The sequence below is a fragment of the Apium graveolens genome, chromosome 1, assembly GCF_009905375.1.
Source record: "Apium graveolens cultivar Ventura chromosome 1, ASM990537v1, whole genome shotgun sequence".
NCBI lineage: Eukaryota > Viridiplantae > Streptophyta > Magnoliopsida > Apiales > Apiaceae > Apium > Apium graveolens.
The window spans coordinates 165,329,711-165,347,862 of record NC_133647.1 but is presented as its reverse complement, the minus strand read 5'-3'; positions in this window follow the sequence as shown (position 1 = coordinate 165,347,862).

Sequence of the window (18,152 nt, the reverse complement as noted above, 5' to 3'; positions counted from 1 at the left end):
AGTGTTTACTTCTGAATTTGTGTTTTGATTATTTTAAAAATATTTCTCAACGATCCAACCATATGGATGTCAATACATATATATATTAGTGAGATAACTAAAATTTCATATTATAATAATTATATTTGGTTTGTCATTTTAACAGTCAAGCATCAGTTTCACTAATACAACTAACTAGTGTTTAATCTTGAATTGGTGTTTCGATTATTTTGAAAATATTTCTCAACGATCGAACCGCATGGATGTCAATAAATATATATATTAGTGATATAACTAAAATTTCATATCAAAATAATTTTATTTGGTTTGCCATTTTAACAGTCAAACATGAGTTTGACTAGTACATCTAACTAGTGTTTAATCCTGAATTTGTATTTTGATTAGTTTAAAAATATTTCTCAACGATCCCACTGTCTGGATGTCAATAGATATATATTATAGTGATATAATCAAAATTTCATATCAAAATAATTTTATTTAATTTGTCATTTTAACAGTCACGCATCAGTTTGACTAGTACAACTAACTACTGTTGAATCCTGAATTGGTGTTTCGATTATTTTAAAAATAATTTTTAACGATCCAACCATATGGATGTTAATAGATATATAGATTTGTTATATAACCAAAATTTTATGTTAAAATAATTTTATTTGATTTGCCATTTTAACAGTCAAGCATGAGTTTGACTAGTACAGCTACCTAGTGTTTACTTCTGAATTTATGTTTCGATTTTTTTAAAAATATTTGTCAAAGATCCAACTGTATGGATGTCAATAGATATATATATTAGTGATATAACCAAAATTTCAAATTATAATAATTATATTTGTTTTGTCATTTTAACAATCAAGCATCGATTGACTAATACAACTCACTAGTGTTTAATCCTGAATTAGTATTTCGATTATTTTGAAAATATTTCTCAACGATCCAATTGTATGGATGTCAATAAATATATATATATAAGTGATATAACCAAAATTTCATATCAAAATAATTTTATTTGGTTTTCCATTTAACAGTCAAACATGAGTTTGACTAGTACATCTAACTAGTATTTACTTCTGAATTTATTTTTCAATTATTTTAAAAATAATTTTTATTGATCCAACTGTATGGACGACAATATATACATATATTAATGATATAATCAATATTTCACATAAAATTGTTTTATCAAAATATTCAATTTTTTTTGAAATTTCTAATATGTCACTCAAACAAATAAATGTTGACATCAATGTGGTCGGATCATGAAATAATATTCTTAAAAAATTGAAAATATTAGAAATTAGGTGCTAATTTACGACGAAATCCGTCATAAATTACTGATTCCCAAAAATTTAAGAAAAGTCAAATTTATCGCCAAAATTTTGGGGAAAAAAAGTTGAATATCCCTCTTTGATAACTTATGACGAATTCTAATTTCTGTCGTAAATTGGACGATCAGATCTTTTCCGTCACAAATATTTCATCTTAAGTTTTGAAAAAATTAATGTTTTTATTTAATTTCAATTTAAAATTTTAATAAAAATAATTAACTTACGACGGAATTAGATTTTCGTCGTAAGTTGAATGGCGTCGTTCCTCCACGTGGCTGACTCCATCCTTTTTTTATTCAATTGATGCTAGTTTTAATAATAAAATAATCAGCTTACGACATATAGTATTTTCCGTCGTAAATAATTATGACGAAAAAATATTTCCGTCGTATGTTTGGCGTGCATTTTTTTCATCGTAAGTTGGTCGTCGTAAATGGACGAATTTGTTGTAGTGGCTTATGAACTCTAATTTGTGTAACTTGGAATTCTTTGAGAAAAACATTGTTTAGTAGTGTTGACCCTGAAGGAATTTGGAATTCTTGCATTTCTCATAGAGAAACATTCTTTAGTCTTGACACTCCCAAAGGAATTGCCTAATTTAAAACATTTATTACCGTTTTGCAACTGCTGAGTCAGAAATATAAGAAATATGTAAAGATATATATCTTGAATTTGACCCTTAATAAGGATGAGAGTAAAAGGTTTTATGCACTTGATGTTCCTAATTTATGCATTTTTAAAATGTTCGCTTTAGGGGAGGGACTCGGGTTCGAGTCCTACCACCTCCATTTATTTGATTTAAATAATTGTTATTTGTATTGGTATTAGTATTAGTTATATTTGTTGTTGTCAAATCGTAGAATTGAGGTGGACTATTGAAGAGTATAAGATAATGTTCTGATCTTCACTATTAATCTGTTTATGAAAGGGCTTAAAGCTAAAAAATTTGTTCCTGATAGCCAGTTTTACTAGCTCGGGGGATGGAATGCACATAATTATGGGAGCGACCATGTTTTCTACCATTTTTCTCTTTCCAGAGAAAATAAATCAAAGTTGCAATACAGTGAATTTAAATACAATTTGATGCCGTAAACATAATGTGTCATACTAAATCAAGATTGGATCCAGAGTTATTATTGTCTCACTAAATCAAGTGATGAAGCTCTCGAGTTTCTTTTAATATCGTAGAATGCATTTAATTATTTGTGGATAAATGTGTAAACAATTGCATCTTTTCATATTTGAATATTATTAATTTGGAACATAAATCTTCTATTATCAGGTGCAAGTCCCATGGATACATTTACATTCCAAGGAGACATTTTCGATGATACAATGGGGAGTTGAAATTTATTACAATTCTTACTTCCATTAACTGTAGTTTGTTACGTATTCAAGTATTTCTAAAAGTTTGTAAACTTCATACAATTGACTTCTGTTTCATTTGTATGATAATATGGTACTTTACATTTGTGACCTTTCAAATTTCTAAATTTCTGATTCTATCAGATTATTTCGGGTAATTTTGTGTGGCATATGATATGAGGCTCGAGTCACGAGTCACTTGAGTTACAGTCAAATAGGTCGATTTTTATAATGTTGATACCCACCAGATTGGGTTCGGGTTAAAATTTCTTAACTTATTTCAAGTCGGGTTTGGATCGGGTAAGACTAGAAGAAAAGTTCGGGAAGATTCAACCTGACACGAACCCAACATTGAACATTGCCACCCATACAAGGCAATATGGAGGTAATCTAAGATTCAATATTCTTGACTCATATTTATAAAAGTTTTGTTAGGGATGTAATGTTTTTTTGAAAGATAAAGGTAATCTTTACTAAAGGAACAATAAGCTCAAATAATATATATGCGACAAGCATAAAAAAATCATAAATCAAGGCCGATGGCTACCAGGTAATCTATTGAAAGAGCTAATCTACTGAAAGAGCTAACTTAACTAACGAGTGGGTTGTTGCTTTATTAACACGATTATGGTGATGAACAAATTTTACCTTAAACATAGGAATAAGATGAAATACATCTTGAAGAACCATCACAAATGATGAATGATCCAAATCGTTGTTGTTTATGGCCTTGCTAACTCAAAGGCAATCCATCATTCAAATCGTTGTTGTGTATGGAATTGCTAACTCGAAGGCAATCCATTATCCAAATCGTTGTTGTTTATGGCCTCGCTAACTCGAAGGCAATCCATCATCACTCCTATGTATTTATACCCCATTCGGGTGTAAAGTACGAGACTTTAGACCACTGTACACGTTTCAGCAATATGAACTTCAGTAGTTATAATTGTTTGATGTTGATCCCAAAACTATATAGGACCATCAAATCCTGAAATAAATAAAAAATGTGAGTAAAACTAAGTTACATCTTTAATTTAAAGACTTCAAATTTGACTCGGTGACATGATTTTTGAAATTTTATATATATTAATTGAATCTGTGATCAAAGATTATGTACTAATTTATAATTTTCAATAGAATAAAGAAATCGTATGAATATTAAAAAATATCATCGCACAGTTCCAAACTAGTAAACTAGTGAATGCGAAGAAAACACTAAGAACTCATTTAATAATTTTTTTTTTAATTTTGAAATTTTATTATCATAACTATTGGACATATTCATTTTATCAAGAAATTAAACTTTTACAATTTTTAATTTATTTAAAAGTTAGACTCTTATCTAACAAAGGTGGGCAGTGGGCGAGAATTCGAGTTCTTGATTCTTCAAGGGAGACAATACTAAACAAGTTTCACTAATTAATGTCTATGAATGCAGTATTACATCAATTAAATAACTCATTTTTCCTCTTAGGTGGTTGAAAATCCATCGAATTCTGGTACCTCATGATCATCCGTCTTCCTTCTTTTTCTCAACATCTTTGTCATGGATCACGTTTGAAAAGTTAATACATGCCGGTCAAATTTCTTCTCTTGCACCTGAGAAGCTAACTCAACTAACCTATTTTTCAATCATGTCTATGATGGTCGAATTTGTAGCACTAGCAAAATTTGTAGCCAAGTGTCTTAAGCAGAATCTATGATGGTCAAGGGGCGCGCACCATCCTATCTATTGCATAGCTGCCATAATCCCATCATGTCTATCAGAGATGACACAAATCCCTTATCTCCTAATTGCTGCAACCTCCTCAATCTAATCATGAACTACCCCCAACTAGACACGTTCTCGGATTCAACAATAGAAAATGCCAATGGAAGAATATGACTAAAGTCATTCACTGCCAGAACACTCAATAGTAGATCGGGATAGGAACCATAAAGCTGAGTGTCATCTATATGTATGATAGGCATACAATGATCAAATCTATCAATGTATGGTCTAAATTCCCAGAATAGTCTCTTGAATGTCACTTCCTGTTCCAAATATAGACGTAAAATACTCATTAACTACAAAACATTACAAAAATATGAAAAAGCATTTAAATAGAATACCTCTAAGCTTCCACGATCTTCCATCTTATCCTCCTTTAAAAGCCAATTAACCTTGGTTCCAACATTAAAACATTACAACACTTCCATCAAAAAAGGGAGGTCTTCATATGATCCTTCCCATGATCCATGTTCTTGTCCATTGGCATTTCTAATTTTCTCTCTTCTTGACTGGTAATCAAAAATACTTTTCACCGTCTTCATTAATACTTTTTCCTTAACCGTGGGATCGACTACGATTTAATCCTTAACTAGCTCAATAATATCACGAGATATCAAATTATGATGGTCTTGGGTAACGGTGGTACACAAACATGTGTGTGGTGTTAAAGTTTCCATAATTTGGAATTTCCCAAGTGATCTTCACAACTAATCATTTAAACTCCATTCACAACCACTATCCTTATTCTTACAAACTATATTCCAATACACCTCACTTGATCTAATCACCTTATTTTCTTGATGATTTCGGATATGAAAATCTTTAACCGTATGCATCAACAATTTTTTTAATCGAATATCATCCCCTCCCTCACCTGCATCGGTTCCGATGTCCCTTCCCGTGTAATCGAAGCCGACTCAAAAACATCATAAGCATCCAAATGTCTACTACTAACCGTATCACCACCACTAAATATACTACTAGTAGTTTGACAATCAAAACCCCTACTATTGCTCCTCTTGAAAACTCTTAAACTAGTTTTCACAACTCTCGAACTTGTTTCAATCAATGGACAAGTTGAAATTTTTTGTGAATATATTTCAACAAAGAAAGGAGGTCCATTTAAAATAATAATTTCAAACATCATCATCATCAACCTGAATAATACCAAATTTCATATCATTGAAATTTTTCCATCGATATCACAACTTAAATTCATACAAACTCCTATTAAATTTCAGATTTTTAATAAATTCTTACTTGGATTATGGTTAGAACTATTTTTGGTCTCTCTATATAAACATTCTTAAGGCTAAAATTACGATTATGATTTTATTATAAAAAAACATAAAACCTTAGAAGCTAAAGATGAGAGAGAGAAGGGAGAAAAATAGGTCCGTTCTTGGTGCTAGTACACGCCTCCTCTGTACCAGCTTTCGTGTGGATACCTATACGATGTAGATCGTTAAGGTGGGATACGCGGTGTTCGGTTAAAGTTAGGATCTCCTTTGACAACCATATTCGTAAAGCTCTTTAAGGTAAACATCGGATCCATGAATTAAATATTGTTTTTTGAATGGATCTTGCGGTCAGTTTTATTTATTGTTTCCACTGTGTTTTTATACCCTGAAACCCAACAATAACATGCAGACTAAATTATGGAATAGAAAGCTCCCTAGCTAGAGCCTAATAGGCCGGTAAGAACGATGGAGAGGAGGTGGATTCTCAGTAAAATGCTAATCGATAAGACGCAGCTCAGTGGAAGGCTCCTTGGTAGGAGGCTGCTCAGTACGAGGCTCGAGAGTAGGAGTCAACCCAAGATCAAAATGGGGAACATATGAATACCTATCCGAAATATCAGGATCATGCTGGATGTGCCTATATGATCCCGACACATGAACATAAATGGTGTCAGCGGGTCGTCCAACAGAAGCACATATAGGAGGATCCTGATCATCCTCAAGACCTGTAGCCATAGGATCAGTACGAGCATTAGTAGATGACTCGGGCACATCATGAGAATCAGTATATAATGGTAGATGATCATCTCCAAGGACTGTAACAATAGGACCATCCTCAACCTGAACTCTAGCTCGTCTACCACCAGAAGCTCATGCACCGGCACGTGTACCTCGACGGGCCGGTTGTTGCCTCTTCTCTAACTTCTTAGCTCGACGAACCTCCACAAGAATCTCATCAAAACCATGTAAGGTGTAGTTTCTAATAGAATCACAACACTGGTTAACAAAATGAGACACACAAAGGTAATCTTTACTAAAGGAGCAACAAGCACAAAAAATCAAAAATCAAGGCCAAAAGCTAACATGTAATTTACTTAAAGAGCTAACTTAGCTAACGAGTGGGTTGTTGCTTTATTAACAAAATTATGGTTATGAAAAGATATTGCCTTAAAAATAGGCAGAAGATGAAATACATCTTGAAGCACCATCAAAATTGATGAATGATCCAAATCATTGTTGTTTATGGCCTTGCTAACTCAAAGGCAAGCTAAAAAGATGATGAAAAACGATTTAACTTAAATTTTGTTGAAAAAAAAAGATAAAACGTGGCACGAAGCCACATTTTGGGTCTAAATGCTGTAGCAAGTTCCGTTTTGTTCCTTGAATGTCAGAAGCTCCTGTTCTTTTCCCAGCTACTGTAAGTTTTTTTATTTTTTGCTAAAATACACAAAAAGACTACAAAAATTTTCTAATTAGTGAAATTAAAGCAAACAGTTAAAATAACAATAATAAAATACACGAATACACAAAAATGATCAATAAAAATCTCCAAATTCAATACATTTTTAGCAAACATTAATACTAAACAAGTTTCACTAATTAATGTCTATGAATACAACATTACATAAATTAAATAACTAATTTTTCCCCTTAGGTGCTTGAAAATCCATCGCATTCTGGTACCTTATGGACTTTCCTTCTCCCTTTTTTTTCTCAACATCTTTATCATGGATCATTTTTGAAAAGTCAATACCCATCGGTCAACGTAAATCTTCTTTGCTCGGAATGGGTTCGAAAACATCAATGTAAACCATCGATACATTCTCTAATTTATAGATTTCATCAACCAACGGTTCATGACTCAACTTCAAATGCGCACAACAGGAAATCTCATGAGAACAAGGATTACGATAACTTTGCCATTTCCCACAAGAACACAAATACTCGTGAATCCAAATGATATGCCTATTACCCCCTTTTGATCAGCTTTCCTAGTGACTTCTTCAAATAATAAAGAATTTCAATCATAGAATTTTACACTATGACCCCTAGCACACACAATTAACCGACTCAACATCTTTCTTGCATTGATAAAAACTTGACCTTCAGATAATTCGGTAGCAATTTCTGACCGCCTTTCATCGAAATACTCAACCGTCTTAAAAAATAGTGCTCTAACTAAGGAACTACTCAGGAGCTTTCTAGCTTCAAGGATCGTGTTGTTCTAACTTTCCGCATGATTATTGGTGATCATGCCAAACACTTTCCCTCCATAACATGCCAAAGACAATTTACCTAAAGGATTATCCTTAAACCATTCCTCCGTCCTAGACTCCTCAATCAAAAATTGTTCCCATATAAAATCAAATTTCTTCTCATGCACCTAAGAAGCCAACTCAACTAACCTATGTTTCAATCCCTTTCTCCTATGTGCACTACCAAATTTTGTAGCCAAGTGTCTAAAGAAGAATCTATGATGGTCAAGGGGCTCACACCATCCTGTCTATTGCATAGTTTTCATAATCCCAGCTTGTCTATCAGAGATAAGAAAAATCACATATCTCTTAATTACCGCAAAACTCCTCAATATATCCATGAACTACCCCTAACTAGACACGTTCTCGGATTTAACAAAAGCAAATGCCAAAGAAAGAATATGACTGAAGCCATGCACTGCCACGACACTCAATAGTAGACCGGAATATGGACCGTAAAGCTGAGTCCCATCTATATGTATGACAGGCATACAATGCTCAAATCTATAAATGCATGGTCTGAAAGCCCATAATAGTCTCTTGAATGTCACTTCATGTTTCAAATATAGACACAAAATAATCATTAACTACAAAATATTACAAAATATGAAAAAAAAATTAAATTAAATACCTCTAAGCTTCCACGATCTTCCATTTTATCCTCCTTGAAAAGGCAATCAACCTTGGTTCCCACATTAAAACATTGCAACACTTCCATCAAAAAAGGGAAGTCTTCATATGATCCTTCCCAAGATCCATGTTCTTGATCCATTGCTAGCTTTTTGGCATCTCTAATCTTCTCTCTTCCCGGCTAGTAACCAACAATACTTTTCACCGTCTCTATTAACACTTTTTCTTTAATCATGGGATCGACTAAGATTTGATCCTTAACTAGTTCAAAAATATCACGAGATATCAAATTAGGACGATCTTGGATAACGGTGGTACACAAACATGTGTGTGGTCCCAAAGTTTCCATAATTTGGAATTTCCCAAGTGATTTTCACAACCTAGCATTTAAACTCCATTCACGACCATTATCCTTATTCTAACAAACCATATTTCAATACACCTCACTTGATCTAATCACCTTAATCTCTTGATGATTTCGGATATAAAAATCTCTAACCGTATGCATCAACACTTTTTTTAATCGAATATCATCACCTCCCTCAACTTCATCGGCTCCGATGTCCCTTCCCGTGTAATCAAATCCGATTCAACAACATCATAAGCATCCAAACCTCTACTAATAACCGTATCACCACCAATATACATACTACTAGTAGTTTGAAAATCAAAACCCCTACTACTGTTCCTCCCGAAAACTCTCAAACTAATTTTCTGAACTCTCGAATTTGTTTCAATCAATGGACAAGTTGAAATTTTTTATGAATATATTTCAACAAAGGAGGTCCATTTGAAACAATAATTCAAAACATTATCTCAACATCAACATCAACCACCGAAATAATACCTAATTTCATATCATTGAAATTTTTCCATCGATATCACAACTTAAAATCATACAAACTCTTATCAATTTTCAATTTCAAAAATAATACATCATGCAAATTATTAAATTTCATACTAGAATCGAGTCTTACTTGCTTAAAACCAGTTTTTCATATATGTAACCCTCTAATTGAGTTTTGTCGTATATTACTATCCGTGTAAATCCATGCAATCACCGTAACTTATTATGCACCTGATCCCGAACCCGAAGTTATTGCGAATCATTTAAAGCTTTATTAAATATTAATATAACAAATTTGCTTGATATTGGGGGTTTTAGGTTTTTACCAATAGCGTATGTACTAGAGAAGTAGAAGCTGTAAGAGAAGCAGAAAGCACAAAGCAGAAGGTGGGCTGGACATGTGTACGCGTATAAGAAAAGCCTAAAGTGCTATTTGGTCTACCGTTTAGGTTAAAATGACAAATAAATAGCCATTTGATTTCCTTTTTTATTTATATATAAGAAATAAATGGTAAATAAAGAAGCGTTAAACTTTAAACGCTGATTTAAAATCCGCTTTGAATTAAATTAATAACATTACACGAAATACCAGTTAAACATAACACGAAATAGCGTTAAAGGCTTAGATGCTACATACTATTTCTTTTAATTTTATATAAATTAAAAATAAAATAAAATGCAGAACGAAGCTACGTCTAGGCCTTAAACGCTAGATGAAGTCTTGTTTTCTTTCAAAATAAAGTTTTATATCACGTGTTTGTTTAATTTATTTTAATCCTCTAACCCTTATTTTGCACAATGAAGCTTGTTAAACTGTAAATGTACAAAAACTACTTTTAAACAAGTAAATAGCTCAGGTAACTAACACAGCTCTCATCACTGAGTAGTACTTAAAACCAATAACAAAATATTACAAGAAAATGAGCACTGAAGTGTGTTACTGAAATCAAAGTCTATGTCATCAAAATCAAAGTCTACGTACAAATATTATTACATAAAACTTCAAGTTCTTGATACAAGAAAGTTGTGAACAGTGGCTTGCTTAATACAAAACAAATAGTCTACTATGCATTAAGATCTAGTTAACGTCTATATCAAACTTCTTTTCCGCTGATAGTGTTTCTATATTCAATATTGAGGAATGTAAAATGCACTCAATTCTCCTGTTGAGTCCTTGGACCTGCCAAAAAGTGAAAATGTGCATTAATTTCAATTATAATACATCTAAACGATTAGGAACTTATTTTAGTTACACACATGTTAAAGTTGCTAAAAAATTATGACAAAAATTTCTTCGTGCATATCTATAACAGTAAAATTACAAGCGACAATCAATTAGATAATCAATAACATCAATATACAAACCACACACACTTAAACACTTAAGGTTACACTTACCATCATTTCTTCACGCATTTCTGCCTATCAGTTTCACAGTTCAGGAGGATTTTAAGTTCTTTTTCAACTTCGTTTACCCCGAGAAGTGTAGAAAGCTCCATACTTCCCAAGACGGTCCTCGAACTCGGGTCCGGGAAACTCTGGTCATGCGCACTCTGTAAAGATACAACATCCGTCACACCATCAGATGCAGTAGAAAGTGTAGAGGTAATTGTTAGTGTTTGTGCCCTGGAGACAACATTTTTATGTTTTGTTTATGACATTAGGATTTTTTATGTTTATGTTTTATCGGTTATTATTTTTAATAATTTATTAAGTCTTAATATACTGTGATATAAATTTTAGATTAATAAATGTCCTTCGAATATGATATGAGTTCTATATCTCTAAGTACGTGACTTAGAAATGAGATTATGTGAAAATATTCCTAATCTGGTATTATTATTATGGGACAATAATAATGCATTAAGACTAGTGTATTTGTTGATTAATGATCATATCTCATTGATCATAGGTATAGTGACACCAAAACCGAAAACACAGGCATATGTAAATATACATGGTGCTGGATATACTTAGTGTGAGATTCTACATGTTTGTTGTGTCATAAGTAATTCTCACAGTGACGATAATGTAATGGTCCTTCGACTTGAAATAATTATTTTTCTATATGATGATTAATATAATTTGGTTACATCAAAAGTTGCCTTTGACCGAGTAATGATAAAAGTGGAATTCGAGTATATTAGGAATCATGTGAAAAATATGAAGGATCTAGAAAGGATTTAACCCTTTTAATTTTGGAGGGATATTATTGGCCACTTGGGTGAGCTAGACCATGAATGCGTGCTGTCGCGCTCAAATGTTGATTTGAAATGATAGTCTGCTCATTGATCAAGAAAATGTGGATTAAACCATGAAGAAGATGGCACATAACATGCCCCGAGTTTAATCTATAATATTTGGTTGAAGTAATTATATTATATTATACATTATTCATGAAAGGTTTAATCGATCACCAATTTAATTATTATTACTTGGGTAACATTGACGTATTACCAGATGCCGCTCATTGTTTATATTTAAATGTTAGATATTTAAATTATTAATAATAACCTATAGGGTCGCACAAAAAAAGCTTGGAGGAATAATTAATTCCATTTTTATTTGAATTTGAATTAAAAAGTTAATTCGAATTATTTATTATTAATTAAGTGGGATAAATGAATTTCAAATGTGTATATTAATTAAATTCAAAATTTAGTTGTTATTTGATAATTGAGTTAAACTTAATTATTAAATAAATAGAATTTTAAATATAATAAACTATAACTTGGATTAGGGTCACATTTTTATTAGATAAAAACATAAAACCCTCGCAGCTAAAGGTGAGAGAGAGAAGGGGAAAACAAGTCCTTTCTTGGTGCTAGCACACACCTCCTCTGTACCGGCTTTCGCGTGGATATCTCTACGACGTAGATCGTTAAGGCGGGATACGTGATAATCGTAAAACTCTTTAAGGTAATTACCTCATCCATGAACTTAATATTGCTTTTCGCATTGATCATGTGGTGAGTTTCAGTTTTATTTATTGTTTCCGCTGTGTTTTTATACCCCGAAATCCAACAGTAACATGCAGACTAAATGATGGAATAGAAATCTCCCTAGTTAGACGCTCAATAGGCCGGTAAGAACGATGCATAGGAGGAGGCTTCTCAGTGAAATGCTGATCAGTAAGACGCAACTCATTGGAAGGCTCCTCGGGAGGAGGGTGCTCACTACGAGGCTCGGGAGTAGGAGTCAAGCCAAGATCAAAAAGGGGAATATTTGAAAACCTTTCCAAAATCTCACGATTGTGATGGACGTGACTACATGATCCCGACACATGAACATAAATGGTATCAGCGGGTCCTCCTATAGAAGCACGTATAGGAGGATCCCGATCATCTCCAAGGTCTGTAGCCATATAATCAGTAGGAGCATGAGCAGATGAGTTGGGGACATCATGAGAATTAATATATAATGGTAGATGATCATCTCCAAGGTCTGTAGCAATATGATCATCCTCAGCCTGAACTCTAGCTCGTCTACTATCAGTAGCTCGTGCACCGGCATGTCTACCACGACGGGGTGGTTTTTGCCTCTCCTTTAACTGCCTAGCTCGTCGAACTTCCACCGGCATCTCATCAAAATCATGTAAGGTGTAGTCTCTAATAAAATCATAACATTGGTCAATAAAATGAGACACATCAGGAAAAACATCCTGTGTCCGCTGAGATATCTCCCTAAATATAAGTCCCTGAAGTCCAACAAAAGAAGGAACACACATGTTACAAGATTCATCTATGAAATAAAGAAACTAATAAAACATTTAAATTGAAACTACGCAAGTAGGACAACCTATACAATAAATTGATTTAACAAGAAGAAAAATTACAATACGCTAATTAAATGCACCAAGACGAGATATGAATCTAACAGTCCTCTCTAAATACCAAGGATGATACTCGGGCACTGCACTCTCAGGAATAATTGAGTCTCCTACAAATGTATGATCCAACCGACGCCCCCATATAGCTGTACTAGCTGCATGTTTCTGAATCCATTTGATCTTGTCATTGCCACTCAAATTTGTATTATCCTATGCATCGGAGTAGACAACATCAACATGAATACTCTGCACGAGTCCAAACTGTCTAGCAACTCTATCAGGGAAATGAAGTTTCACAATGAAGGTACATATCAAAGGCCCACAGTATCACCAAATATGCTCACCAGACAAGCAATAAGCTGGAAGATCAGCAATGACATCAAGAGGGTAAGGCTCCCATATGAACTGCAATGGTCCAGCCCATCCAAGAGTATCCGAGTAACAGGGAGGATACGACCACCCGTAGTAGTGTAGGAATGACCATAAAGCCACCTAGAATCACATTATAATAAACATTCAGTTCAAGATTTATATTAAATTTCGGTTCCTAGGGGTTAGGGATGAAATTCTTCTAATCGATTCTAAAACCCAATATAGGGATTAATGACCCTTAAAATATTAAAAAGTGTTAAATTAAAATCTTACACGAAATTAAATTCTGGTTAATGGGGTTTAGGCTCCATGGTGTAGGGCCTAAACGCCCCAAACCACGAACCCTAAACCCTAACGTGTTCGGTATTATATGAAATTCTTTTAATCGCTTCTAAAAACCCAATTTGGATATTAATGAACCCTAAAATGACAACATTACCATCAACAGGAAGCCCTAAAAGAATATCTACATCATTCAGAGTAATAGTGAACTCACCCATAGGCAAGTGAAATGTATGAGTCTCAGGCTGCCATCTCTCAACGAGAGCTAATATAAGACTCCAATCAAACTATAAATTATGTCACCCTAACTACCTCATAGAAATCAGTAGCCTCAAGAAAACGAACCATCTGAACATCCAGCAGTGGAAATCATCTTGATTATTCGGATTTTTATGCCGACACTTCAGCATATCACCACCCTCCCGACCTCCTAATATCAGAAGATCTATGTGAATCCTAAAGATGAAGAAGGGGGGTGTTAACAGGTCCCTGGTGAACATCGTGCAAACATTTGCAATATTAGTAAATCTTGAAAGGTTCAAAAAAAATTACACAATATAGACTAGAAACTAAACAAACCAACGAGAATGATAACATAGAAGACGACATATCACTTCTTAAATAACCTAAGATATAACATTTTAAAACCTAGTAACTTTAAATCAGAAAAAATGTAGTGTCTTTGATTAATATGACTCATAACATTCACATTGATAAAAATTTATCTGTTTTAAATTTTTTTTGATATTTGTAATGGTTTAATTTCTTATCTGCTTATTAGGATCAGAAATACGACTTCTCTCAAATAAAAAAATAATATAAATTTTCCTATAGATAGTGACCTTAAATGCCTACAAATATACATAAAAATAACTTAATCACAACAGAACCAGTCCTTTCTGGGAATGTTTAATTCTTTTTTGTGCATCACTGTTATATATATAATTGTAACAGAAGATAACCATTATAGAAGTAAAAAATCTCTTTTGGACATTAACAAGTTCAATTAAATAAAACATATGCAATGATAAAATCAGGTAATCAAGTGCGAAAGTACATGTGACCGCTGGACTCGACTGTGCAGAACAGAGTTGAGTTCAGCAGAATTTTACTTTTTGCGACTACTTATAGCCATGACATGTTGCAATATCCGAATAAATTCACAGAAATAAGAAATAAAAAGAATGAGAACATAAAAGACAATATATAAGACAAACAACTCTGGGAAGTATATCATTACCAGCAATACTTCTGCGAGAAACAGTGCAACAAATTATACAAATAACTCAATTTGAAAGAGATAGTGTGGCTGCTATAAATGTTTTTTCTACTTCCTAACACAGCCCGAGACCTAAATTCCCCAACTAAAATTTCAGCTTCTTAAATTAGATAAATAGCTGAGCAACGAAGCAGCACATATAGGCCTATAAATATTTTCTCGACTCTATTAAAGTACGAGGGCTAGATTCCCCTTATTCTATCGGTAAATGCTTAAATATCTATAGCAATTGATTAATCTGAATAACCAATTCAAGCCAGATACCGCAGACTGGAAAGTTGAAATTGAACGTTGCTCAACTGAATTTTAAGCAGAGATGTTATTTACAAAATATATAAATTAACAAAGGTGCAAGTAAAATTCAACAACTATCATGTAAATTTCAAGAAATGTTAACAAAAGTAGTATATTACACTAAATGTATAATGCAACAAAATATGATGCCAAGCAAACATTACATACAGAAGTATAAATTAAAATCACGACTTCAGAAATATATAATCATCTTTGTTCAACACATTAAGAACACATCTACATCAATAATATCAACACAATATCTCTGAAAATAATAAAAAATATGCAGATAATATTGACATAACATAATCAACACAATATGAAGAGAAAGTGACATCTGAAAATTTATGGTTACAGGAGGTGGCTCTATCTATATCCCCTTTTCGATTATGATGATTATATTATAGTTGTCTATATAAATCGTGCAAAATTCAGTCATGGGTATCCCCAATTTTATGTATGTAGGTCAGTGTTACTGTAGCTCACCTCTCAGCACAGTCGAATAACAGACATATATTTGGGGGTGGTTATGTATTTGTGATTTTTTTTTGAAAAAAGCAGAAAATGCTAAACCGTGTAGCGTTATTGTAATGGGCAAAACGTTACGATATAGCGTCGTGAAGTGATATTTTGGGCCTTATTTTTCAATAGTAACAATTTGGGCCTTTTTACTCAAATGATTACATTCCCGGCCATCTTTTAGAAAAAAGACGGGTTTATAACAAAAGATCCAAAATCAATTAATAAAGGGGGAAGAAAAGATGTACTACTAGAATATTTTTTAATATAAAAAGTGAATTATGAGAACGGGGAAAGATGAGATAATGAGCAATCGAAATTTTTTATGATGAAATTATATGTACATTATCAAAAAAGAGAAAGTTGAAGAAGAGTAGATCCGCTAATTTTCTTTGTATTTGGACAGCTAAAGCACACACGAAAAAAATTACAAAAATATTCTCCTATAACAAGTTGGGTTATTTAATTCGTAAGACACGAATTAATACTAATAAACTTCTTAAAATTTTAATTAAGTATCATGTTTTAAAAAACTTTTCCAATTCTAATTGAATAATTTCGGATTTCAAATTATTCAAAATCTAAATATAATATCCTCGATTATAAAAATCCAAAAAAATCTTTTTAAAGTTGATTGAATAAAGCCAGAGAACATCGTCTCCTCCTGACTATTGACACCCTGAACTACGGAAACGTGTATGGTTTTACAAACTAAAAATGTATATATAGGCTGGTATGAGCTTTAGATAATTAAACACACAAATGGACCAGGATGATATATATTGATAAGATTACAACATTAATTTAGAAATACAAATACGAAGGCTACAGCCTTTATCACTGACTATGAGCTACAGCTCTATTTCTTATTTTCTTACAACTGTTGTTGTGTTTTTCACTAAATAAATTTTTTCTTACTACAAACAGGGGCCTTATTTATAGGCTTGAAACAAATCATTTAACATCATTGCTTACATCATTGTCATTAACTTTCTCGCCAACCTTATATCTTCAAAATTCAAAGTACAACCTACCTTTATTTGTGGTTTTACATGGACAAGCTATAACTCTCCTGTCTTGAGAACAATCACCATCCAGAAGTATTGAAACCATGCAATATCCACCTGCAGAGTTTATTTACTAGTCTTTCCGGCCACCTTTAGCCTACCATATTTTGAGGATGACTTTGTAAATAATATATGTGTTCATATTTCACCCAGCTATTTATTCAACATCTACTAGAAAGCTACTGGATAACTCTATTGTTAATATTTATTAGGGTGGTGGAGAGTTTGAATTCTAACACTCCCCCTCAAACTCGACTCTGTATTCCGAGCTTTATTATCATATTCTGAAATACATCCGGCTTTAATGGCTTCGTAAATATATCTGCTAAATTTTCATCTGCCCTACAGTGCACCAACTCCACGATTTTATCATTCACTTGTTCGTGAAGAAAATGATATTCAATATTAATGTGCTTGGTGCGACTGTGTGACACTGGATTTTTCGCGAGATAAATAGCAGATTTATTATCCACATAAATTTGAACCGGACCTTCCTCTGCAAGATTTAACTCACCCAATATGTAGCCTAGCCACATAGCTTGACATGCACATTCTGCTGCTGCGATGTATTCTGCTTCACATGTTGATAGTGCCACTGTTGGTTGCTTCTTTGATGACCATAAGAATATTGCAGAACCAATGTGAAAAGCATAACCCGAAGTGTTTTTCCCGTTATCCAAGTCACCACCATAATCACTGTCTGAGTAGCCTACTAATTTTGAATCTTGAGAGTATGTGTAAAATAAGCCATGATCAAGTGTACCTTTTATGTACCTCAAAATTCTTTTAGCTGCCATGAAGTGATCTTGCTTCGACTTCTCCATGTACCTACTAACCAATCCAACTGCATATATTATATCTGGACGAGTAAAAGTTAGGTACCTCATCTTCCAACCAAACTTTTGAACAACATCAGATTTACTGACTCCCTTATTGAATCGACTCTGAGCTTTATGCTCTGTTCTGCTGGCGTGCTCACTAACTTGCATTCTTCCATTCTGAACTTCTTTAAAATCTGCTCCGCATATTTTTTCTGAGACATAAAAATCCCATCTCTGTTTTGCTTCACCTCGACT